Source organism: Dendrobates tinctorius, unplaced genomic scaffold, assembly GCF_039654945.1.
Source record: "Dendrobates tinctorius isolate UK_male_01 unplaced genomic scaffold, ASM3965494v1 ptg000030l, whole genome shotgun sequence".
Taxonomy (NCBI): Eukaryota; Metazoa; Chordata; class Amphibia; order Anura; family Dendrobatidae; genus Dendrobates; species Dendrobates tinctorius.
In genome coordinates this window covers 23,362,167-23,389,454 of record NW_027361698.1, presented here as the reverse complement: position 1 = coordinate 23,389,454, position 27,288 = coordinate 23,362,167, and positions in this window count along the sequence as shown.

The following is a 27,288-nucleotide window of genomic DNA, read 5'->3' as shown; positions in this document are numbered from 1 at the left end:
CTAAACATTTTAAACCTTTTTTAAGGTGTCTTTTGTTGTTTACTTAGTTTTCTGATTTCAATGTTAATGTCAATGTCATGTCAATGTGTCCTTTCCAGATGTTTTAGACCGCTTCATCAAATGTGACTTTTGAAAAAATTTAGCTCAACTCTAATCTAACCCTCTCAGACTGATTTTATGCACACCGGTTATTTTGCTGCATTGCTTTCCTGAAAAGTTTAAAAAACAGTTAAAAACAGAGGAAAGAAAATTTGGAGTGTACAAAAAATTAATGAGTCAAGTATGCCATTTTGATGAATTTGGCGCAAAAAATGTAAGCAAAAACCACAAACTAAATAAATGTGACTAAAAAAATGCAAATGATAAGTATACACTCATGGTCAAAAGTGTTGGCACACTTGAAATTGTTTCAGAAAATGGAGTATTTCTTCCTGAAAATTATTACAATTATGCATGTTTTATTATACAAGAGTTTATTTTCTTGCAAATTGGATATAATTTAGCAAAACTGCAAAAATGGCACTTTTCAAAAAATGTGGATAAATAACTTTATTTCAAGCATGTGATACTGGTTCAAACTGACATGTGGCAAGTAACAGGTGTGGGTAATATAAAAGACGGACCTGAAATCAGACAAAAAGCGGAGAATTTGAATAAATCTTTGCATTGTGTGCCTGTGTGTGCCAACAGAAAGAGAAGAAAACTGTCTGAATACTTGACAACCAAAATTATTGAAAAATATCTACAATCTCAAAAATACAAGTCCATTTCTACAGATCTTGATGTTCCTTTGTCCATGGTGCGCAACATAATTAAGAAGTTTAAAACTCATGGAACTGTAGCTAATCTCTCATGAAGGCAGGGAAAAATTGATGAAAAGTTGAAATGCAGGATCGCCTGTATTGTGGGGTGGATAAGGAGCCCCAATCAAGTTCCATAGAAAATCAAGCTGTCCTGCAGCCTCAGTGTCAATGTGAACTATCTATCAACATTTGAATGAAACAAAACAATATGGCATGAGACCCAGGAGGACACAGAGACATAAAAAAAGCTAGACTGCAGTTTAATGCTTGTGAGTAAGCTAAAATCATTCTGGGAAAGTGTCTTGTGGACAGATATGGTCACAATAGAGCTTTTTGGTAAAGCACACCAGTCTACTGTTTACCGAAAATCTAATGAGGCTTACAGAAAAAGAACACAGTTCATACAGTTAAATATTGTGGAGGTTCAAAGATGTTTTGGGGTTGTTATGTACCTCTGGCACTGGGTGCCTTGACTGTGTGCTAGGCATAATGACATCTTATGATTACCAAAGGATTTTGGGTCACAATGTAGTGCTCAGTGTCAGAAATCTGGGTTTGCATCCTAGGTCATGGATCTTCCAGGAGGACAATGACCCCAAATATACAGGGTGGGCCATTTATATGGATACACCTAAATAAAATGGGAATGGTTGGTGATATCAACTTCCTGTTTGTGGCATATTAGTATATGGGAGGGGGAAAACTTTTCAAGATGGGTGGTGACCATGGTGGCCATTTTGAAGTTGGCCATTTTTGATCCAACTTTTTTTTTACAATGGGAAGAGGGTCATGAGACTCATCAAACTTATTGAAAATTTCACAAGAAAAACAATGGTGTGCTTGGTTTTTAATGTAACTATTCTTTCATTAGTTATTTACAAGTTTCTCTTTGTTTACAGCCATTGACATGTCGCAGAGGTTAACACGTGAGGAGCGGATAGAAATTGTGTTGATATCTGATGAACCCAGTACCTTGGTCATTGCAGCAGATTTCAATGCAATACACCCTACGCAAGAAAACTGTAACCATTCCCATTTTAATTAGGTGTATCCATATAAATAGAAAATTGTAGAAAAAATGCAGCACTCACAGATAAGCAGTAATGAATGAAGTCCTTTTTTCAGCCATACAAGGCATTTGGACACAGTTCATGGGACAAGCAGGTGCATTCTTCAAATATGAGAGACCTGAAGCAGTTTGCAAAAGAAGAGTGGTCCAAAATTCGAGTTGAAAGGTGCAAGAAGCTTCTTGATGATTATAGGAAGTGATTGATTGCAGCTATTTATTCCAAAGAGTATGCAACCAAATATTAAATTGAGGGTGCAAACAATTTTGTCCAGCCCATTTTTAAGGTTTTATGTGAAATTATGCCCAATTTGCATTTTTTTATTTTTTTGTGTTATTCCAATATACACAAAGGAAATAAACATGTGTGTAACAAAACACTTTCAGCAGTGGCGTAACTACAAAGTTATGGGCCCCGGGTGTGAACTTTCAAATGGGGCCTGCTCATGTCAAAATACACGCACATCTCCTCTCCGTACACCTCGTACACACGCGGCTCCGCTCCGTACACCTCGTACACACCCGGCTCCACTCCGTACACATCGTACACACGCGGCTCCGCTCAGAACACCTCGTACACATGTGGCTCCTCTGTGTACACCTCGTACACATACGGCTCCACTCCGTACACCTCGTACACACACGGCTCTGCTCTGTACACCTCGTACACACATGGCACTGCTAAGCAAACCTCGTACACACACGGCTCCGCTCCGTACACCTCATACATACACGGCTTCGCTCTGTACACCTCGCACACACGCGGCTCCGCTCCGTACATCTCAAACACAGAGGGCTCCACTCTGTACGCCTCTTACACACATGGCTCTGCTCTGTACACCTCGTACACACACGGCTCTGCTCTGTACACCTCATACACACACGACTCCGCTCCGTACACCTTGTAAACACACGGCTCCTCTCCGTACACCTCGTACACACACAGCTGCACTCCATACACCTCATACACACATGGCTCCACTCCGTACACCTCTTACACACACAGCTCTGCTACATCCACCCTGTAAACCCCTCCTGACCCCACACAGAAACTTCCCCTCATCTAGCACCATGACAACCAGCCCAGCAGAGTCCTGCAGACAACGAAGCCCCTGATCATATGACCCCTGACTCCTCCCCTCCTGTGACCTCATCACAGGTCCTGTGTGCACAGAAAAGAACAGCCTAGGATGTCATTGCAGGTTGTGGGGGGCTACGGTGGGTCTACATGGGAGGGCAAGGATGGGATGCATGGGGGGGCGTGGTGGCTCCGTGCAGTGCAGGAAGAATCGGACGCGGGGGGGTCAAAAACAGGACTGTCCTGCGAGAATCGGGACGGTTGGGAGATATCATGGTCTGACCTGCAGGGCCCCTGACTCACCCCGGGCCCGGTCGCAGTGGCGACTGCTGCGACCGTGGTGGTTATGCCCCTGACTTTCAGCCTTGACTGTATATCCATATTTCCATATTTGACTTTAAAAAATCTGTTTTAATTTTTTTGCCTGTAACTTTAATAAGTTCAAAATTTGGTCAAAAATACAAGGATATTATGATACAGTGCCTTGAAAAAGTATTCACACCCTATGAACTTTGTCCTTTTTTTACGATACAGCTGCAAACTTAAATGTATTTTATTGTGACTTTGTGTCAACGTAGCAAGTATTTGTGAAGTCTAGAACAAAAGATACATGGTTTTCTATGTATTAAAAAAATATAAATATGAAAATTGTGATTTTTTTTTTATTTAGCTCCCTGTAGCCTGATACCCCTAAATAAAATCCTCAATGACCAGAAGTCACATAATTAGTAAATTGAGTGGGCAAAAATTTCTGCCTCTAGATGCACAAAGCTGTAGAAACATACCCCAAATGACTTGCCGCAGTAATTGCAGTGAAAGGTTTTCTAACAAATCATTGGCTCAGAGAGGCTGAATACAAGTGCCACAATTTTTAAAAATAATTAGAAAACCATGCATAATTTTCTTTATATTTCACAATACATGCTGCTTTGTATTAGTATATCACATAAAATCCCATTAAAATACATTTCAATTTATGGGTATAACATGAAAAAATGTGGATTGGGGTATGAAAAGATTTTCAAGTCACTGTAAATCTTAACATCATATTCAATGAAACTTTTTAAAAAGGCCACCTCTTTGAGAAGGTAGTCAGTTTATCCAAACTGGTATATATAAGCAGAGCGATCTGTAGAGGACTGAGTTCTAGCTGATTTTTCTGAAATTTGTGGTTTCACACGATTTCAGATATTTTGAGGTTCAATTTTTGAATTATCTGCCACTATTTCCAACACTGTTTAAGCATCACTGAGCGGGCAAAGTCATTTTGCATTCCCTTGCGAGTATCTTCATAATGCCCTGCAGCTATGACATATAGTGTATTATCACACCTTGTAGAATGGAGGTCAGTACTTGGGCAATCACTGATCAGTGGATCCCATGGAGCACAGGCTGTGCAGCAGAGTTGTTTTCCATCTAAAGAGTCACTGGGTAAGTCTATCTTGTCTATAGTGTAAGTTCTTCTGATCGGCATGGTCTTCTCTCTCTCGCATGTAAAGTGTAAGCTCTTATGGTCAGTGTGATCTCTCTTTTTCCCCCCAAGTTTATTTTTTAAGCATTTACAAGGTTAATACTATTAATATTTGTGTAAAATTACTCACCCCAAATTTATTTTTGGGTAATTTTCTGATTGCGCTAGACCTGCAAGGAGACTAAATTCCCTATTCCTGTTCTGCAGATACTGTGAGTATGGATGTTGCAATAAATGTTGAACAAAAATCTTTAGAGTTTACCTAAAGGGCCTGTGACACTAAGCAATATCGCTATAACTTGTGACGTTATAGCGATATTGCTAGCGATATCGCTATGTGTGATACTTACCTCCGACCGGCTCCCCCGCTGGTTATCGCTGATCGCGCGAGAAGAGGCTGGACTGTTTCTTGTCGTCAGCTTCCTGCGGCGCTTCCTGCTGTGACGACGAGCGAAGCGTGGAGCCGGGCAGGAGGACGCAGGATCGCCTGGTGTGACAGGTAAGTAGCGACCCCCATCCCCAGCGATGTCGCTGGTGAGATCTGCCTGTGTGGCAGCTCACTAGCGACCACTTAGCGATGTACCAGCGATCCTGACCGCATCATATCAATGGTCGGGATCGCTGGTACATCGCTAAGTGTGACAGTACCTTTAGACACTGCAGCACTGGGATAAGCCAAATTTACTACTATTACAATACCACTGGCGGCCCCTTTAGTACTTAGTACTACACTGAGAGTTATGCAATATTGGATGCATAACAAAAGGAACCCAAAGAAAGTTAAATTAATTTGGTTTTCTCCGCAGATTTTGTAACACTCTCTACAAACAATAATAAAGAGATTTCTTCGGCTGGATGAAGTAGCAGCAGGAAATAGAAACACTGACTGGCTGTTAATCAAGATAGGTGGGCAATAATTCAGTTTAATATTTTTTAAAGAATTGCACAGCCATTCTCAAATCAGAAGTTGCCAGTTTTGTTAGGCAAGGAGTGAGCACTTGCAATATGGTGACCCCACCAGCTTCAGTGTCACTGCACTTCTCCAATGCTGCAAAAGCAAAACTGTAAGCGGCATAAAAAAGCACCCAGTTTGGGTCAGCCATGCTGCCATTTCGTGCTGTCAATTATCAGGAGCACACCATCCACCAATAAGTAGGAAATTGGGAGGCAGCAGAATGGTGCACTCCTGAAGACAACATCCTGAGAGGACAACATCCTGAGACAATCCCTTTGAGGACAACCTTTTATTTAAGTTTTACTGCATGACTGTGACGGACTCAGCTCCTGCTGAGCCCATTTTTTGAGTGGACCCTCTGGGTCGTGGCACCCACCCACCGAGGGCGAGCTGACCTTGTGAGAATCCACCCCCTATACAGGGAGTGTCAGGGGCAAGACCAAGGGGGTGAGCCACCACGACTGCTGGGACCAGACGGCCGGCTCAGGGGACACTAGACGAGTGTCTGACGACAAGGACAAGCAGGAAGCAAGACGAGACTAGACGTAGGTGCAAGGTATCTTCATTAGAATAACACAAGATCACATACAGAGAAAACAAGCAAAACGTGCAAGGTGCGCGCGTGGGCACGCCAAGGTCCATAACATGGTACGTGCCAGATGGCACGCCTAGGCACAGGTAATGGCAAGATGGCATCGGACTCCGGACTGCTGGCAAACCGACAGGGTCCAGGGATCAGGCTGCGGACGTCAGCTCCGGACATCAGGCCGTAGTCATCTGGTTCCGGACCTCTGGCAACGGTCGGCAGGTTCCGGGCATCCGGCAGGCAAACCAGGGTTCAGGCAAGGAGGCACGACAGATATCCAAGCAGGGTGCGTGTTTAGGGAACACGCCAAGGTCCAAGGCTAGGTGCGTGTGTAGGGGACACACCAGGGTTCAAGGCTAGGTGCGTGTGTAGGGGACACGCCAGGGTTCAAAGCGAGGTGCGTGTGTAGGGGACACGCCAAGGTTCGCAAACGAGACAGGGTGCGTGTGTAGCCACGCCAAAGCATAGAATAAGACAGTGCGTGTAGAGACACGCCAAGGTACAAGGTATAAGACAGAGTGCGTGTAGAGACACGCCAAGGTACAAGACAGAGTGCGTGTAGAGACACGCCAAGGTACAAGACAGAGTGCATGTAGAGACACGCCAAGGCACAAGACAGAGTGCGTGTAGAGACACGCCAAGGCACAAGACAGAGTGCGTGTAGAGACACGCCAAGGCACAAGACAGAGTGCGTGTAGAGACACGCCAGGGTTCAGAGCAGGGTGCGTGCTAGGAGCCACGCCAGGGCACAAGGAAGGGCTGCGTGCAAGAGCCACGCAGGGGGCACGCCACACTGGCCAGTACACACGGCTGTACACAAACACGTGGCACTTACCACGGCACAGGAGACGGCCAAGGGGAACCCACGCCGGGGTTCAATGCAAGGACAAGGCAGGGAACAAGGCAAGGAATACAGGCAGAAACAGAGCCAGGTCAGAGAGAGGACAGAGTCTAGCAGCGGAGCGTAGGCAGAAGCCCAGAGCCGGGCCAAGGGAAGACCTTGGGACTAGACAAAGAAACGAGCACTAAGGAGAGGAGAAATGGTGCGTGTGCCAGGGAGCACTACAGAGCACCATAGGAGAGAGCGAGGCAGAGCAAGCAAAGACTGAGACCATAGGGAGGAACACAAAGCAAGGAATAGCAAGGCAGAGAACACAGGGAGGACTACAAGTCAAAGCATAGCAAAAGCAAGACATGGCAAAACAGGCGAGGCAGAGAACAAAGGAAGGACTACAAGTCAAAGCATAGCTAAGGCGAGACATAGCAAAACAGACTAAGACAAAGAACAGCAGAAGGACTACAAGGCAAAGCAAGGCAAAGACAAACATGGCACAAGAGACAACAAGACATGGCACAAGACAAGAGGCGGAATACGAGCACGGAGCGTGTGCAGAGACGCACTACAGAGCAAAGTGCAAGGGCACAGAATAGAGGGAGCAACCCCACAGACCCAGAGCCTTGCAGGGAAGCAACACAATAATCAGGCCCTGAGCATAGGAAGAGGCGGCCTGATATAGGGCATAGCACCTCCTCCTCCAGGTCAGGACCAGGGGAGAACTTCCGGGATTCTAGACATGACGAGATGATAGCAGAACCAGACAGTGCAGGATCTTAGGAAACGTCACATGATCAGGGTTTCAGACATGACGAGATGATCACCGAACCAACCAGTGCAGGATCCTAGGAAGAACACATGATCCGGGATTCTAGACATGACGAGATGATTGCAGAACCAGACAGTGCAGGATCTTAAGAAACATCACATGATCAAGGACTCCAGACATGACGAGAAGATCACAGAAGGCAGAGCAGAAACGCAGGGATCCTGCAGCTCAGACATGAGGTGAGTCTGCACACAGCTCTAGCGAACATGCAGGACAGCAGACAAAACATGCGCATGCACATCGCTCCAGGAGTTCTTGAGACAAACAGACATGGCAGACATGGCGGACGTGACAGTACCCCCCTCTTTAAGCCCCCTCTCACCGGGGCTGGAAAGAAGAAAAAAAAAAAAAATTTTCTTCGGCAGAAACCAGAGTTTAGTACAAACCACTCCAACAATGTTGATCCGACATCTGAAACGGACACCTGCACCGGTCAAGACACAGGAGCCGCTAACGAGACATGAAGATCCAGTGGGGAGGACTGCGGTTAGACAAGCAAGTCTTCTTACTCTGGCTGCCATCATTTCCAAATGAGTCCAGAGGTCAAGGGCCAGGTCTGATTTACATCAGAAGAGTGGCCGGGGTACCGCCATATTCAGGAGAGTCCAGGAGACAGAGCAGATCAGAATCTATAACAGACGGGTCATCAGACGGGTAGCCGAGGTACCAGCGGAGTCCATGGCCTGATTAACTGTGACGGACTCAGCTCCTGCTGAGCCCATTTTTTGAGTGGACCCTCTGGGTCGTGGCACCCACCCACCGAGGGCGAGCTGACCTTGTGAGAATCCACCCCCTATACAGGGAGTGTCAGGGGCAAGACCAAGGGGGTGAGCCACCACGACTGCTGGGACCAGACGGCCGGCTCAGGGGACACTAGACGAGTGTCTGACAACAAGGACAAGCAGGAAGCAAGACGAGACTAGACGTAGGTGCAAGGTATCTTCATTAGAATAACACAAGATCACATACAGAGAAAACAAGCAAAACGTGCAAGGTGCGCGCGTGGGCACGCCAAGGTCCATAACATGGTACGTGCCAGATGGCACGCCTAGGCACAGGTAATGGCAAGATGGTATCGGACTCCGGACTGCTGGCAAACCGACAGGGTCCAGGGATCAGGCTGCGGACGTCAGCTCCGGACATCAGGCCGTAGTCATCTGGTTCCGGACCTCTGGCAACGGTCGGCAGGTTCCGGGCATCCGGCAGGCAAACCAGGGTTCAGGCAAGGAGGCACGACAGATATCCAAGCAGGGTGCGTGTTTAGGGAACACGCCAAGGTCCAAGGCTAGGTGCGTGTGTAGGGGACACGCCAGGGTCCAAGGCTAGGTGCGTGTGTAGGGGACACACCAGGGTTCAAGGCTAGGTGCGTGTGTAGGGGACACGCCAGGGTTCAAAGCGAGGTGCGTGTGTAGGGGACACGCCAAGGTTCGCAAACGAGACAGGGTGCGTGTGTAGCCACGCCAAAGCATAGAATAAGACAGTGCGTGTAGAGACACGCCAAGGTACAAGGTATAAGACAGAGTGCGTGTAGAGACACGCCAAGGTACAAGACAGAGTGCTTGTAGAGACACGCCAAGGTACAAGACAGAGTGCGTGTAGAGACACGCCAAGGCACAAGACAGAGTGCGTGTAGAGACACGCCAAGGCACAAGACAGAGTGCGTGTAGAGACACGCCAAGGCACAAGACAGAGTGCGTGTAGAGACACGCCAAGGCACAAGACAGAGTGCGTGTAGAGACACGCCAAGGCACAAGACAGAGTGCGTGTAGAGACACGCCAAGGCACAAGACAGAGTGCGTGTAGAGACACGCCAAGGCACAAGACAGAGTGCGTGTAGAGACACGCCAAGGCACAAGACAGAGTGCGTGTAGAGACACGCCAAGGCACAAGACAGGGTGCGTGTAGAGACACGCCAAGGCACAAGACAGGGTGCGTGTAGAGACACGCCAAGGCACAAGACAGGGTGCGTGTAGAGACACGCCAAGGCACAAGACAGGGTGCGTGTAGAGACACGCCAGGGTTCAGAGCAGGGTGCGTGCTAGGAGCCACGCCAGGGCACAAGGAAGGGCTGCGTGCAAGAGCCACGCAGGGGGCACGCCACACTGGCCAGTACACACGGCTGTACACAAACACGTGGCACTTACCACGGCACAGGAGACGGCCAAGGGGAACCCACGCCGGGGTTCAATGCAAGGACAAGGCAGGGAACAAGGCAAGGAATACAGGCAGAAACAGAGCCAGGTCAGAGAGAGGACAGAGTCTAGCAGCGGAGCGTAGGCAGAAGCCCAGAGCCGGGCCAAGGGAAGACCTTGGGACTAGACAAAGAAACGAGCACTAAGGAGAGGAGAAATGGTGCGTGTGCCAGGGAGCACTACAGAGCACCATAGGAGAGAGCGAGGCAGAGCAAGCAAAGACTGAGACCATAGGGAGGAACACAAAGCAAGGAATAGCAAGGCAGAGAACACAGGGAGGACTACAAGTCAAAGCATAGCAAAAGCAAGACATGGCAAAACAGGCGAGGCAGAGAACAAAGGAAGGACTACAAGTCAAAGCATAGCTAAGGCGAGACATAGCAAAACAGACTAAGACAAAGAACAGCAGAAGGACTACAAGGCAAAGCAAGGCAAAGACAAACATGGCACAAGAGACAACAAGACATGGCACAAGACAAGAGGCGGAATACGAGCACGGAGCGTGTGCAGAGACGCACTACAGAGCAAAGTGCAAGGGCACAGAATAGAGGGAGCAACCCCACAGACCCAGAGCCTTGCAGGGAAGCAACACAATAATCAGGCCCTGAGCATAGGAAGAGGCGGCCTGATATAGGGCATAGCACCTCCTCCTCCAGGTCAGGACCAGGGGAGAACTTCCGGGATTCTAGACATGACGAGATGATAGCAGAACCAGACAGTGCAGGATCTTAGGAAACGTCACATGATCAGGGTTTCAGACATGATGAGATGATCACCGAACCAACCAGTGCAGGATCCTAGGAAGAACACATGATCCGGGATTCTAGACATGACGAGATGATTGCAGAACCAGACAGTGCAGGATCTTAAGAAACATCACATGATCAAGGACTCCAGACATGACGAGAAGATCACAGAAGGCAGAGCAGAAACGCAGGGATCCTGCAGCTCAGACATGAGGTGAGTCTGCACACAGCTCTAGCGAACATGCAGGACAGCAGACAAAACATGCGCATGCACATCGCTCCAGGAGTTCTTGAGACAAACAGACATGGCAGACATGGCGGACGTGACAATGACCCTATCAATGTGGCTAGGTATTTCAGGAAGTTGTAAATATGATCCTGTTTAGAGTTTAGAGAAACAGGTCGGTCAGATTCAAAAATTGCCGACTTTCGCCAAAGTCGGGTTTCGCCGATCGAAACCCGACCCTAGCGTGAGGTCGGCCATGAGGTCGCCGATCAGCGCGTCAAAGTCGCGTTTCAAATGATGCTTTTAGCGCCTTTTCTCACCCAATGATGGAGGACGCACACTGTGGGCAACGCGATGACATGCGCAGTGGCCAGCACCATCTTAGAGAAGGGCACTGAAGTGATTGGCTGGCTTTGTGTGGTGTCACAGTGGGTATAAAAGGCTGTGAATGCCGACCGCCATCTTACTTCTGCCGATCTTACAATAGGGAGAGGTGCTGCTGCTGATTCTGAACAGGGAGAGCGTTAGGCAGGGAAGAAGAAAAAAAGTTAGTGTGCAGTGAAAGGCGAGGATTTTTGTTGTGTGCAGCAGCGCTGGTGGTGATTAGGCTGCCTTTTAAGGCTACCTGCTAGCTGCATTGCTGTGTGCACACTGCTGTTCAAACTGCTTTTTTCAAAGCACTCCAAATTTTATTATTTTGCCTTGGTGAGTTACTGAGCGTTCATTTTTTCACACACCGTCTAGCGGTGTACGCTCCTCACACACTACCATGTACCGGCTGGTATCACGGACAAATAGAAGCTATCTGGGTGTGACTCTGGAAGAATAAAGCTGAGGAGTTTGTCCGTTTTTCCAGACCTACACCTTAGAGTCGTGTCCATTTTTCAAACAGTTTCGTATATCTGCTGTTTGATAACGGTCAAAACTAGACAGAGACAGCGTGTGTCAGTCTGTATACAAATACACGGAGCTTGACAATTTTACATATACCGTACAGTGTTGTACGCTCCTCACACACTACCGTGTACCACCTTCTAGCATGGACAAATAGAAGCTACCTGTGTGTGACTCTGGAAAAGAAAGTCGAGGAGTTTTTCCAGACCTACACCTTAGAGTCCTGTCCGTTTTTCAAACAGTTTCGTATATCTGCTGTTTGATCACGGTCAAAACTAGACAGAGACAGCGTGTGTCAGTCCGTATACAAATACACGGAGCTTGACAATTTTACATACACACACAGTACAGCTTTGTACGCTCCTCACACACTACCGTGTACCGCCTTCTAGCATGGACAAATAGAAGCTACCTGTGTGTGACTCTGGAAAAAAAAGCCGAGGAGTTTTTCTATTTTTCCAGACCTACACCTTAGAGTTCTGTCCGTTTTTCAAACATTTTCGTATATCTGCTGTTTGATGTCGGTCAAAACTAGACAGAGACAGCGTGTGTCAGTCTGTATACAAATACACGGAGCTTGACAATTTTACATACACACATCGTATAGAGCTGTCCGATTCTCCAACAGTATTGTATATCTGCCGTTCGCATTACAGTCACTTTTATACCTAGTCAGCGTGTGTGTGTGTGACACTCCGTAAATACATATACAGAGATTTTTAGTTGCACAAAAATCTTATTCAGCTGTACACTTCTGATACAGTTCCGTATATCTGCTTGTTGGATTACGGTCCAATACATACTGTGAGAGCGTCTGTGACTAACATAATATATACGTTGATTTAGTTTGTTTAATACACCTTACACAGCTGGACGCTCCTCATACAGTACCATCTCTCTGCTGGTATTTTTGGTACATTTTCCGAAACATGAGGAAGTATGGTGGAAGAAGCCACGGACGTGGGCAGGGGGGTACAGCTGGTACTGATGGTGGTGGTGCATCTGCTGGTTCTGGCAAAAGCACAATAGCAGCTAAGGCAGGAGGTGTTGAGCCTGCATCATCCTCTGGCCCAAGGTTGCCTTTTTTTGGAGTAGGAAAACCGCTATTAAAGCCGGAGCATCAGGAACAGGTTTGGCGTACATTGCCAAAACAACCATCAGCTCTATTGCCTCCTCTTCTGAACGGTCAAAATGTGCAAGCATGGAGTCGTCAGGGCAGCGTTCTGGTCATAAAAACCCCCTTTCCTTGTGTCCTTCACCCCCACCAAAAGTTATGGATGTGACAGCCCACACTTCAGATTACTCTATGGAGCTCTTTTCACATACTATGCCTGGGTTATCCAGTCAAATCCTGAATTCCCCAGTCCAAGATGAATCTGACATGGAGTGCACTGATGCACAGCCACTGCTAGATGATTCTGCTGGTACAATGACCCACAGCACTACATTGCCCTCGCAGTCTATTGAGCCAGAATCTGACCCTGATGAAACCCAGGTGCCCCTTCCCGCATGCTATACCACCTTACACGGTGACACAGAGGAAGGTAAATAGGAAGGTGCAGATGACTTTGAAGAGGAGTGATGGATGACCCAGTTCTGGACCCAGATTGGCATCCATTGGGAGAGGAGGGTGGCGCTAGCAATAGTTCAGATAAGGAGAAGGATCCGCAGCAGGCATTGACATCACAGCAGCAGTTCTCTAGCAGGCCCGTAGCTGTCCTAAAACGTGGAACAAAAACTAAAAGAGTTGCAGGACAGCTTGACCAGACGGTCAACTAAGCACAGCTTGCAAGGCCAGAAAATGTTTACCATAGTAGGAAGAGAGCAGTGTGGCACTTCTTTGTCCAAAATCCTACTGATGAGGCAAAGGTTACCTGTAAGAAGTGCGGAAGGACCTTTAGCCGAGGTAAACAACTCAGAAATTTGAATACCAGTTGCATGCTTAGACATTTAATCAACATGCACTTGCAAGCGTGGACGGACTACAAAACCTCTGGTAGCACATGTGCACCTGCTCCAACTGAAGGTAGCCAACAACGCTCCATCGCTACCCCCACTGTAAGACCACCGTCACCATTAAGCACACCACCAGCACTAAATGTGGAGGTGTCATTGCAAGGCCAAAGCACTCAGGGAATCACAATGGTTTTGCAACACAACACTGAATCTAGGCCATCACCACCAATACCATCACCAACCCCCTCTCACCCCATCCGGTCCACCGCTACTTCCCCATATGCAGCTCTCCAGTCAAGCTCACCCTACCAGACACTCTGAGTAGGACAAGAAAGTACTCATCCTCTCATCCACTTACACTGTGTTTGAATGCTTACATTGCCAAACTATAATCTCATTAGAGATGATGCCCTACCGTTTGGTTGAAAGCGAAGCTTTCCGCGACCTCATGGCCTACGCTGTCCCACGCTATGACCTACCCAGTCGGCACTTCTTTTCTCGAAAAGCCATCCCTGCCCTCCACCGGCATGTGAAAGACCGCATTGTCCATGCACTAAAACAGTCAGTGAGTGGAAAGGTGCACCTCACAACATGCATGGACCAGTAGGCATGGCCAGGGCCATTACGTGTCCATCACTGTGCACTGGGTTAATGTGGTGGATGCAGGCTCCACTGGGGACAGCGGTGGTGGAACAGTGCTGCCTAGCCCACGGTATAGGAAACAGTTGCTGCAGGCTTTCGCTCCTCCTCCTCATCTATCAGCGAAAGCTCGTCCACAGAGCACAGTCGCACGAGCACTACATCCGCAGCTGGCAGTGTTGCACACGAGGTGTCCCACTATCAAACAGCTAGTGGTAAGCGTCAGCAAGCTGTGTTAAAGATGATGTCTTTGGGCGACAACAGACACACCGCGGAGGTACTGGCCGACTACTTTCAGTGACAAACAGAGTCATGGCTGGGCAGTCTACATCTTGAGGCAGGCAAGGTAGTCAGTGATAATGGTTGTAATTTTGTGGCAGCCATAGCACGTGCAAAACTCACACACATACCTTGCCTGGCTCACACTTTGAACCTGGTGGTGCAGTGCTTCCTTAATAATTATCTGGAGTTATCATCCCTGCTCCATAAGGTGCAAAGACTGTGCTCGCACATCCATCTCTCGGCCATACACTCCAGTCGTATGCAGAAGCTGCAGCGATTGCTCCACCTCCCCAAGCACTGCCTAATCATAGACGTTGCAACAAGGTGGAACTTCACCCTGCACATGGTTGAGAGGCTGTGCGAACAGAGGCAGGCTGTAATGCATTTGTGGGAGGATACACGGGCAGGCAGTTTGAGGGAAGACATGGAATTGTCGGGTGTGCAGTGGTCAAAGCTGAAAGACCTCTGTAAAGTCCTTCAGTGTTTTGAGGAATGCACACGGCTGGTAAGCGCAGACGACGCCATCATAAGCATGAGCATCCCACTTATGCGTCTGTTCATGAAAAGTTTGACACAAATTAAGGATCAGGCGTCTGCAGCGGAGGAGGAAGAGGAGGGAAGCCTTGATGACAATCAGCCATAGTCTGGTCAGGGAACTGTCCTGGACGAGGTGGAGGAAGAAGAGGAAGAGGAGGAGGATGAGGATGAGGGGATGATTATTTTGGGCAGGAGGATGTTTCTCAGGGGGCAAGAGAAAATGTTGGCATTCCAAGGTCAGGTACAGTGTTTGTGCCTGACTGTAGGGATGTGGATTTGCCAGAAACTGTTCCTCCACCCACCACGGGCAGTGCATCATTGACACCTGGAACATTGGCCCACATGTGCGATTATGCCTTGCGGATCCTAAAAAGGGACCCCCGCATTGCCAAAATGATGAGGGATGATGACTACTGGCTGGCCAGCATCCTCGATCCATGCTACAAAGGCAAATTACACAACATCATGCCACAGGAGAACCTAGAGATAATATTGGCAAACAAACAAGCAACTCTGGTAAACCATTTGTTTGAGGCTTTCCCAGCACACAGCAGCAGTGCTGGTTCTCCCACGAGCCATAGTGGGCACAATGGAAGAGGTGTTCGTGGTGCACACAGCTGAAGTGGCGTTGGAGACAGGGGTTTAATGACCATGTTGTGGAATGATTTCTCAAGTACCGCTCACACGACTGCTAATACTGCATCGATTAAAAGTGACAGGGTGCAGCAGTTGTCAACTATGGTTACAAACTACTTTTCCTCCCATATCGATGTTCTTCCTCACAGGTCATTCCCCTTTGACTGTTGGGCCTCTAAACTGGACGCCTGGCCTGAATTGGCACAATATGCCTTACAGGAGCTCGCTTGCCCTGCTGCTAGTGTGTTATCTGAAAGAGTCTTCAGTGCTGCTGGATCAATCCTGACAGAAAAAAGGACCCGTCTGTCGACCCAAAATGTTGATTATCTAACCTTCATTAAAATGAACCATGCATGGGTTTCAAAGGATTTTGTCCCACCTTCCCCTGATGACACATAGGTTACCAGAAAAGTGCCTTGGTTTTTTCCTCCTCTTCCTCAGACTTGCCCAATTACGCCCTTTGCAGCAGCTGAATGTCCAGCCAACACATGCCAGTTTTTAAATCTCCCTAACTGGGCTGCCCACCCCTCCCCCAATGACTGGGGTCAAGACCTGGCGCACCCGGGCAAGTGCCGTTGCTCTGAACAGGTGGATGGGCCCACTGATGGCCAACGGCCATGGCACAGGGCCCCTCATAGTACAATACAGTGTCTCAGATGGTGGGAGGGTCCACTCGCCATCAGACACACCAACGTACTATGAGGGGCCCTGTGCCAGTACCGTCGACCACGATTGTGCCCCCCCTGCTTGGTCATGGCCACAGCACTTGCAAATTGCAATACTTACCTCTCCCTGCTCCACCGCTGTGTAGTCTGGGCAGTTAAATCCTTCACAGTGACGGCCACTAGAAATTTGGTGTATTGATCAATGATGGTTAAGATGTAGCTATGGCCTGTCCTGCTGGCCTCTACCTTCAGATGATCAATGGCTACCATTTGAAATGGACGTCAACTTACAAGCGGATGCAGTGGTGGTTTATGATTACCTTTCACACTTGTGATAGTCACAGACGTGTGACATTCCTGCCACCATTTTTCAATGTCTACTCTCATGTCAATCCAATAGAATCGCCTACGGCCTGTGGCTTCTGTCTTTTGCACTCCAAAATGACCAGACACATCATGATAGGCAGTGAGGACCATCATCTCTCCCTGTGATCACAATTTGATGGAGACGAGTAACGGTGATGTGATCCATGCTACTGCGATAAAGCAATCCTTTCTTCACAAAGAACCTTTTTCGCTTTCTCCACAGACACAGTAATTGAGGGTCTGCATCGCCTCTGCAACATCTACCGGGAGGTTATCCCGCAATGAGTAATTTCAAAATTTCTGCTAACATTCGACTTTGCGTCTACACTTGTATCCATGTAGTTTCCAGTAGCAGAGATTCTGGGCTGGCTTACTGAGATTGAAATATATACGAAGATTTAAAAGTACCACAACACTGTATACTGGTTTATGCTATGAATACCTTTCCCTTTTTCTACTGTTTTAATTCTGGTGTAATACATAGTGAGCCTGTGAGTGTCTGTGTCTAACTCCGGAAGTATAGATGGAAATTTAACCCTAGACTGGACACACCTGGTATTTGCTGATACAAAAAATTTGTATTACGGTATCATCTGTAGGATAACCAACTGTGGGGGGGACCCTCTTCTTGCCGTAGTCAAACACGAGACTGAGACAGAGCTTGTATTGAACAGGTCCGCTTTTAGTGCCCATTCTTCTGTCGACAACAGCAATTCACCACAGCCGTTTTGCATTTCCCTGTACACAGGCCCCGGTACCTTCACTTCCTTTGTAACTATAATCGTGGCATCCTCTATGGCTCTTCCACTGTGGCTGGCCTAGGCTCAACCACCACAGCGCTGCACCAGTCTGAGCACACAGTCAGTATGATAGCCCCAGGCCGTCTTCGTCTGTGGCTACCATCCTCTGGGCCACCCCCCCGTGACCGCCTTAACTGTCAGTCCTCTCTGTAGCCTTTCCACTGTCTCTATTTCCTCAGCAGAACTTCCTCTTTACTGTGCTCCCTTCGCTGACCGACTCTTCCAGAACCTTCCCTCAGCCTTTTATGCTTCCAATTCTGGTAACTCTGCCCACCATCACCTAACAGTTTCTCTGACCAATGGCAGTTATTCAGTCCCACTCCTACACTCTCCACTGCCCTCCAATGGGCAAGCTAAAACACTGCACCCTTTCTCTTTATCTTAGCGGTTTCACACCTACACTGCACTACACATCTGCTTCTCACTACAGGCTGGTTTGTCTGTCAGTCCTCCTTCTCTACATCATCCATAGTGAGTGAGCGCGTGTGGGTTATGCCTTCTATATATACGGTGAATCGGAGAAACAAATTTTTTCACTATTCTAGATACAGCTTGTATCTTGTTATATAGTACCTTTGTTCGACATTTAGCATTATGGTCAAATCCATACTGTGTAAGCATCTGAGAGTGACTACGGGACTATTTATACGGAGATTGCAATTGTACCCTAAAAAATATATACTTGCTATCTTGTTATCCAGGACCTTTTTTACAACATTTTTAATTATGGTCAGAACCAAACTGAGTGAGCGTCTGAGGGTGACTACGGAAATATATACCAAGATTTTCAATTTGGCCAATACTGTATACAGCAGGACGCTTCTGATACAGTAGCTTTTTTAGCTATTTAGATTCTGGTGTAATCCATAATGAGCCTGTAAACGTCTGTCTGTTAGTCCGGCAATATATTTGGAACTTTAAGATTACCCCAACACTGTATACAGCTGTACGCTTTTGTTGCATAACCCATTTACAGCTCTTCATATTCTTGTGTAATCCATACTGGGCCTGAGAGTGTTTGTGTCTGCCTCCTGAATTGTATACGGAGAATAAGAATGTTTACACTATACTATATATACCTTGTATCTGGTGAAACTGTACCCTTTTTCAACTTGTTATTTTATTAGGTAATCCATACTGAGTCTGTGAGCGTCTTTGTATGCCTCATGAAATATATACGGACATTTACTGTTATCCATATACTGTATAGAGCTGTACGCTTCTGATACAGTACCATATATCTGCTGGTATTTTAGGTCAATTTTCCAAAACATGAGGAAGTATGGTGGAAGAGGACGCAGATGTGGGCGTGGAGGGCCACCTGGTACTGATGGTGGTGGTGGTGCATCTGCTGGTAGTGCCAAAAACACAATAGTAGCTAAGGCAGGAGGTGTTGAGCCAGCATCATGGTGTAGCTCTGGAAGGCCTGTAAGGCTCCCTTTTCTGGGAGTAGGTAGACTGCTTTTAAAGCCATAGTATCAGGAAATGTTTGCGGCTTACATTGCTGAAACAGCCTCCAGCTCTATCGCCTCCTATTCTGAAGTTGTAAAAAATGCAAGTACTGATTCGTAACTGCAGGCTTCTGGTCAGGAGCAACCCCTTTCCTTGTGTCCTTCACCCACACCAAAAGTGAAGGATGTGGAAGCACACACCTCAGATTACTCCATGGAGCTATTTTCACATACCATGCCTGGGTTAATTAAAAATAGGGCCCATCATGTACTGGAGCAATGTAAATGGGGCAGATCAGACACTGGAGCAGCATCTAAGGGGCACGTTATACACTGGAGCATTACAAATGGGGCCCATTATATATGGAGCATTATATGGAGCTCATCATATACTGTATGGAGCATTATATGTGACTAATTATTTGGTAAGGAGAAATATATGGGGCTCATTATTCTGTATGGCGCACAATCTGGTGGCCATAACACTGTATGGAGTAATATACTGTCCTGTTTTTGAGCTATTGTACAATTCAAAATAGATCAGTCATGTCATGTAAGCAGTGAAGTATGTGTCATTGTACTATACCTATATTTCTGTCGCGTATCGGAGCATCATGAGTTGTGTATGTCTTAAAGGGGGGCACTGACACTCTTTGACCCAGGGCACACGAAAACCTGAAGCCAGCCCAACCCCCCCCACAACTTTAGCCAAATAACCCCCAGTTTTCAATGCGTAACTATTATTAGGAAGTAAATTAAGGTTGACAAGCTTCAGTTATAAGAATTGATGTTTTTGTCATTGAAATGGGCACTGTAGGTGTGTTTACTGTCTTCCACTCCCTGCCGACTTTGCTTCCCCATTGACTTGCATTGGGTTTCGTGTTTCAGTTGGCCGATTTCGTTCGACCCGACTTTTGCGAAAGTCGGGTTTCATGAAACCCAACTCGACCCGAAAAAGGCAAAGTCTCTCATCTCTAATCCTGTTTCATTTATTAAGAATTCAAATTGAGAATTAATCTTCTTTTCACACTCTTATAACTACTTCTGATTTTTACTTTAGAAATATATTTGCCATCATTCGTTTTCAAGTTCACCTAGCATCTTTGTAAATGTCAAAAACATATGTGTTTCTTCCTTTGAAGTCCAGTTTGGTACTGAAATGATGGGTGAACATGCCACAATATTGTTCTGTTAACTCCAGATCACCTCTATTAACATCCCCCAAATCTCAGGAAGGATGACAAATGTTTCTGCAGATATACGAGGCTGATATTATAAATTACTGCTTGGTATGAAATTACAATCAGGGAGCATTGTCATCAGCTAGCAATGATAAAACTGTATGTGAAATGAAGACGATATATTTTACACATGCCTTTTTATCTGTTTCAAATTAATCCATGCATTCTTTACATGTTACGATTATTCTAGGTATTTCATCCTGAACAAAAATTCAAAACTTAAAAGGGATCAGCAAAACATGTCACATATTTAAAGCAAATTAAAAAGTATCACATTGAATGAACAGACATACAAAAAAGTTGTGCAATACAAATGTGATTGGAGAATGCTTTACCTAAGAATTACTGCTATTCACATGGAACTCATAGAAAATAAAAATGTCTTAAATCCATCAAGGTTACTTAAAAGATGCCAGATTTCTAGTTATTCAGGTCAACTCACTCGTAGGATTGGAGAAATTTCAAAATAAAATGTTGACACAAAAAATTAAAGTCTAAAGCCCAATTTATCAAAGAGTTTCCACCAGAAAGGGTAAAACATTTGGAAAAGTTGTAAACGACTTATGAAAAATCATAAGATTGCCCAAAAATGTTGTGGCTTCTGATGTTTTCATGCAAGTTTCAGCTATTTCCACCAAAATGGTAGGATGGGGTCAGGACTCCACTTCTGTACCATGTCCTCACCAATCACGCATTTACAGTTCCCATTGAAAACCATATCACATACATAGCCATCAGATTTTGTTTTGGCCAAAACAATTTTTCTTCCTGCCACCATGACAAGGTAGACTCTTTGGCAGGACCCTACTCTACTTTAACCTATTAAACATTTCTAAAATAACCTATACTCCCTTTAGGATGTACCTAAAGGGAGTATTGGTTATTTTAGAAATGTTTATCTATTTTTCTTTAAGGTAATGTGTCATATATATTTTTCAAAATGAACAATAATACCACATGCAAGGAACAAATAGCATCACATTATGGCCAAACCACATATTACCATCACATAGTAACCAAATAATACTACATACAAGGAACAAATACCGCCACACCATGTTAAGATCACATGGTGTCACCACATAGTGACCGAATAATGGCACATGCAAGGAACAAATACCACCACACCATAACCAAATCACATATTACCACCACATAGTGAAAAAATAATACCACATACAGGGGACAGATACCACCACATCATGGCCAGATCACATATTATCATCACATAGCGATCAATCACTATGATAGTGATCATTAATTAAAAAACACAATACTAATATTTCCATAAGTGCCATTATTCACAGAAGCTCTGTTCTTATTATACAGTGAATAGTGTCATTGTACAGGTAATACAGTGATCACCAGTGACATTATACACAGGAGTTCTATATATAATTTAGAGTGCATTGTTAATACAGGAATCACTAGTAACTTTGTATATAGTATATAGTGTACAGGTAATACAGTGGTCACCAGTGACATTATACAGAGGAGCTCTGTATATAGTGTATAGTGTACAGGTAATACAGTGTTCACCAGTGACATTATACACAGGAGCTCTGTATATAGTGTAAGTGTACAGGTAATACAGGGATCACAGTAACATTATACACAGGAGCTCTGTATACAGTGTCAGCATACAGGTAATGCAGGGATCACCAGTGGCATTATACACAAGATCTCTCTATATGGTGTCAACGTACAGGTAATATAGTGATCACCAGTGACATTATGCACAGGAACTCTGTGTATAGTGTACTGGTAATGCATTGATCACCAGTAATGTGATACACAAGAGCTCTGTATACTGTACGGTCTAGAGTGTACAAGTAATACAGTGATCACTAGTGTGATCACTAGTGACATTATACACAGGAGCTCTGTATATAGTGTCAGTGTGTAGAGACTAGACAATGATCACCCCTGACATTTGCACAGGAGCTCTGTACATAGTGTACAAGTAATACAGGAATCACCAGTGATATTATGCACTATACTCTATATATGCTATATAGTGTAAAGTGTAAGTGTACAGGTAAGACACTGACCTCTTTTATTAAAGTTTACTATGTTCGCTTTTATTCTTCATCCAGAGCAGACCGCCGTCACTTCTTCTAACCAGGACTCATCAATGCAGAAAATAGTGACTTCCAGAGCACATTTTCCACTTTTCCCCAACTTCTATACTATGCAGCTGAATACAGACATGCACTCATCATTAATATATAATTAGTTATTATGCAACTCACTATTCCAAATATAAATTGTAATCCACCACTGTGCCACCACTAACTATAAATAGCCACTTCCCCCCAATAAATATATAAATTGGTACCGAATTCAATACCAGTCACACTCCTGCTCCCTGATGCATTATATTTACATAACCTCATCTGCCCCAAATCATTGTCATGTCTTGTCTCTCACATCTCACTCTTTATTCATTATCAACTACTTTCAACCATTTCATCATTTAATCTCCCCACCATCAATTGCTTTGCCCCACCCCAATTAATCAAAATTTTCTGTGCCCCACCCTCCACCCTCAATTCATCATCACTTACTGTCCCCATCCCCCAGTCTCATTACATCATCATTTACTCCCCCACCTTCAATTCATCATTTGCTCTCCCACCCCCACCTTCAATACATAATGTGCTGTCCCCTGTCCACATCTTCAATACATCATTTGCTTCCTCCACCCTCAATTCATCATTTTCTGTCCCCCTGCCTCCCACCCTCAAATCATCATTTGCTGTCCCCCATCCCCCACATTCAATACATCATTTGCTGTCTTCCATTCCCCACCACCAATTCATCATTTGCTGTCCCCATTTCTAACCCTCAAATCATTTGCTAGTCCTATCTCCCACCTTTAATGCATTATTTGCTGCTCCCCGTCCACCACCTTCAATGCATCATTTGCTGTTCCCCATCTCCCACATTATGTGGCCGATACCACTGTGTTTTCATTTTGGCGTTGACGTATTTATAAAAATGTTGGGGATTTAGTTTAAATTCATCACCATTTGTTCCCAGTCACACCCATTTAAGTCATTTTATTAAAAAAAAAGATTTTCATACTTACCTCTCATACGATCCCCTGCAGCTGCACTTCTGGACTGGTATCCTGGCATGTGTACATGTCATCATCTACTAGATGATGTCATCAAGTAGATGTTAGTGATGAGTGAGCACTAAAATGCTCGGGTGCTCATTGCTCGCGTAGAGCAAATTGGAATACTCGGGTACTCAGAGAGAACAACGAGCCCAATGTAAGTCTATGGGAGACCTGAACATTTTTACTTTGATCCCCCCCGGGGGTCCTTTTAAGGTCTAAAAACATCATAAAATTATGGAAACACTGCTCAAATGACACAGGAACTTCATGGCAACTGCCCCTGGAAGCATTTCTGACTCCTGGTCACAGCTCTAAACAATGTAGTCAGTTTCACGCCCTTTTTACAGGTGCAACAAAAAAACCTACAAAAACGAAACCAGAATGGATTTTGCTGGGAAATATGTTAAGGAACATCCTTTCCAGAGTAATGACTTTTATTTAAGGCAAAATAATTAACCCAAAAACAAAATGTTCCTCCACCACTTGGGCTATGTTCTCACAGTGTTTTTGGGGCGTTTTGCAACTTTTTCATTGCTGTCAACCAGTACAAGTGCATTCACTGGGAAATGTCATTGAAACATTTAACATCCCTAGCTGGCCATGTGGTGTTTGACACATAAGCAGACACATCTTGTTCCATTTAAGAAGGTGGGACTCTTAAGGTCACAGAGCCTATTTTTACAGGGGCATCAGGCAGCATTAATCTTCTTAAAGGGACATTATTAAACAGTGGGTCTCCTATGCTGTTATTGCCTATGCAAATGATGGTGCCTTGGCAGCTCTCTTTCGGAAGGGTTTGTCAGAAACCATAAAAGATACTATGGTGGGATTTCCTGTTCCCTCTGGTCTTGACGATACTATGTCATTAGCCATTCAGGTTGATCGGCGTTTACGTGAACGAAAGAGTACACGAGAAATGTTGCCACCTGTTGAACAAATGTCTGAATCAATGCAATGTGATAGAGTTTTGTTTAGGGCGCAACGTCAGGAGTTCAGAAGGCGTAATAAGCTGTGCTTTTTCTGTGGAGATGCCTGTCATATGATTTCTGTCTGCCCTAAACGAGAGAAACGTTTTGCACACACATTTGCTGTGGGTGGTGTTCAACCTAAGTTTCTTCTGGCAATTACTTTGATCTGCTCCCTGTCCACATTTTCCGCTAAGGCTTTTGTGGATTCGGGAGCGGCTCTGAACCTGATGGACTTGGATTTTGCTAAACGTTGTGGGTTTCCTATGACACCTCTGCGGACGCCTATCCCTTTGAGGGGTATTGATGCTACTCCTTTGGCGAAGAATAAACCTCAGTTTTGGACCCAGGTGGTAATGCAGGTCGCCCCAGACCATCAAGAAAATTGCAGATTTTTGGTGTTGCATAATTTGCATGATACCATTGTTCTGGGATTTCCCTGATTGCAAATCCATAATCCAGTTTTGGATTGGAAATCTGTGTCTGTGGTGAGTTGGGGTTGTCGGTGTGCTCTTGGTGACGCTCCTGTTTTCTCCACCTCTCCCCAGTCGCATGATGTTCCTGACTATTTGGCTGGTTTTTATGATGTATTTAGTGAGAATAAGTCTGCGTCTTTGCCTCCTCATAGGAGTTATGACTGTGCAATTGAGTTGAGGCCTGGGTGCAAATTTCCCAAGGGTCGACTTTTCAATTTATCTGTACCTGAGCATGAGGCTATGCGATCTTATATTAAGGAGTCGTTGGAGAAGGGTCATATTAGACCATCCTCTTCACCCTTGGGTGCTGGGTTTTTTTTCGTGGCCAAGAAAGATGGTTCATTAAGGCCTTATATTGACTATCGTTCCCTCAACAAAATTACTGTTAAATATCAGTATCCGTTACCCCTGATTTCTGATCTATTCTCCAGAGTTAAAGGTGCTTGCTGGTTTACCAAGCTTGACCTCAGGGGGGCGTATAATCTTATTTGCATTAAGCATGGGGATGAATGGAAGACGGCGTTTAATACTCTGGAGGGACATTTTGAGTACCTGGTGATGCCTTTTGGGCTCACTAATGCCCCTTCTGTCTTCCAGTGCTTCATGAATGTCTTCCAGTGCTTCATGAATGATATTTTCCGGGTCTTTGTGGATAAATTTTTGATCATCTATCTGGATGATATTTTGATCTTTTCCAGGGATTGGGACTCTCATGTGGAACATGTTCGGACTGTGTTCCGGATTTTGAGGGAGAATTCCCTGTATGTTAAGGGATCGAAATGCCTTTTTGGTGTACAGAGGATTTCATTTTTGGGATTTATTTTGTCTCCATCAACTATTGAAATGGACCCGGCCAAGGTACAGGCCATTTATGATTGGGTTCAGCCCACTTCTTTGAAGACCCTCCAGAAGTTTTTGGGTTTTGCTATTTTTTATCGTAAATGTATAGCTAATTTTTCTGGTATTGCCAAACCATTGACTGATTTGACTAAGAAGGGTGCTGATGTGCTGAATTGGTCTCCAGAGGCTGTTTCTTCCTTTCAGGAGCTGAAGCGGAGGTTCACTTCTGCTCCGGTTTTGCGGCAACCTGATGTCTCACTTCCGTTTCAGGTAGAGGTGGACGCTTCTGAGATTGGTGCAGGAGCTGTTTTGTCCCAAAAAGATCCTGTAACATCTAAAATGAATCCCTGTGCTTTCTTTTCCCGAAAGTTCTCCCCATCCGAACGCAACTATGATGTGGGGAATCGGGAACTGTTAGCCATGAAATGGGCATTTGAGGAGTGGAGACATTGGTTGGAGGGAGCTAAACATCAAGTCGTGGTCCTTACTGACCACAAGAATTTGATTTACCTTGAGTCGGCCCAACGCTTGAATCCTAGACAGGCTAGGTGGGCCTTGTTTTTCACACGTTTTGTTTTTGTGGTCTCTTTTCTTCCGGGCACTAAGAATGTCAAGGCAGACGCTCTCTCTAGGAGTTTCTTTGCTGATTCTCCTAATGTGACCAAGCCTGCTACCATCTTAGGTGAGGGGGTAGTTCTTTCTGCCATCTCGCCCGATTTGCGACGTGCTCTGGAAGAGTTTCAGGAGGACAAACCTGAGCGTTGTCCCATTGGAAAATTGTATGTTCCTGACCAGTGGAGGAAGAGAGTAATGTCTGAAGTACATTGCTCTGCATTGGCTGGTCATCCAGGTATTTTTGGTACTAGAGATTTGGTGAGTCTGTCTTTTTGGTGGCCCGCCTTGTCTCGTGATGTCAGGAATTTTGTGCAGTCCTGTGGGACTTGCTCCCGGTCTATACCTTGTTCTCGCTCTAGTGGGTTGTTGATGCCTTTGCCGGTGCCCAGGAGGCCATGGACCCATATTTCAATGGATTTTATTTCTGATATGCCTGTCTCTCAGAGAATGACTGTTATTTGGGTGATTTGTGATAGATTCTCTAAGATGGTCCATCTTGTACCACTCCCTAAGTTGCCATCTTCCTCAGAGTTGGTGCCCTTGTTTTTGCAACAGGTGGTTCACTTGCATGTGATTCCTGTGAATATTGTGTCTGACAGAGGAGTTCAGTTTGTTTCTAGATTTTGGAGGACTTTTTGTTCCAAGCTGGGAATTCAGTTGTCCTTCTCCTCTGCGTTTCACCCTCAGACCAATGGGCAGACGGAGAGAACAAACCAGACTTTGGAGTCTTATTTGAGATGTTTTATTTCTGCTGATCAGGATGATTGGGTTTCATTTTTGCCCTTGGCCGAATTTGCTTTAAATAATAGAGCTAGTTCTGCCACTTTGATGTCACCTTTTTTTTGTAACTTTGGGTTTCATCCTCGATTCTCTTCAGGGCAGGTGGAATCTTCTGCCTGCCCAGGTGTTGACACTGTGGTGGAGAGAATGCACCAGATCTGGGACCAAGTGGTGGATAAGTTGTCTCTCTCCCAGGAAAAGGCCCAGCGGTTTTCCAACCGGCATAGGACCATT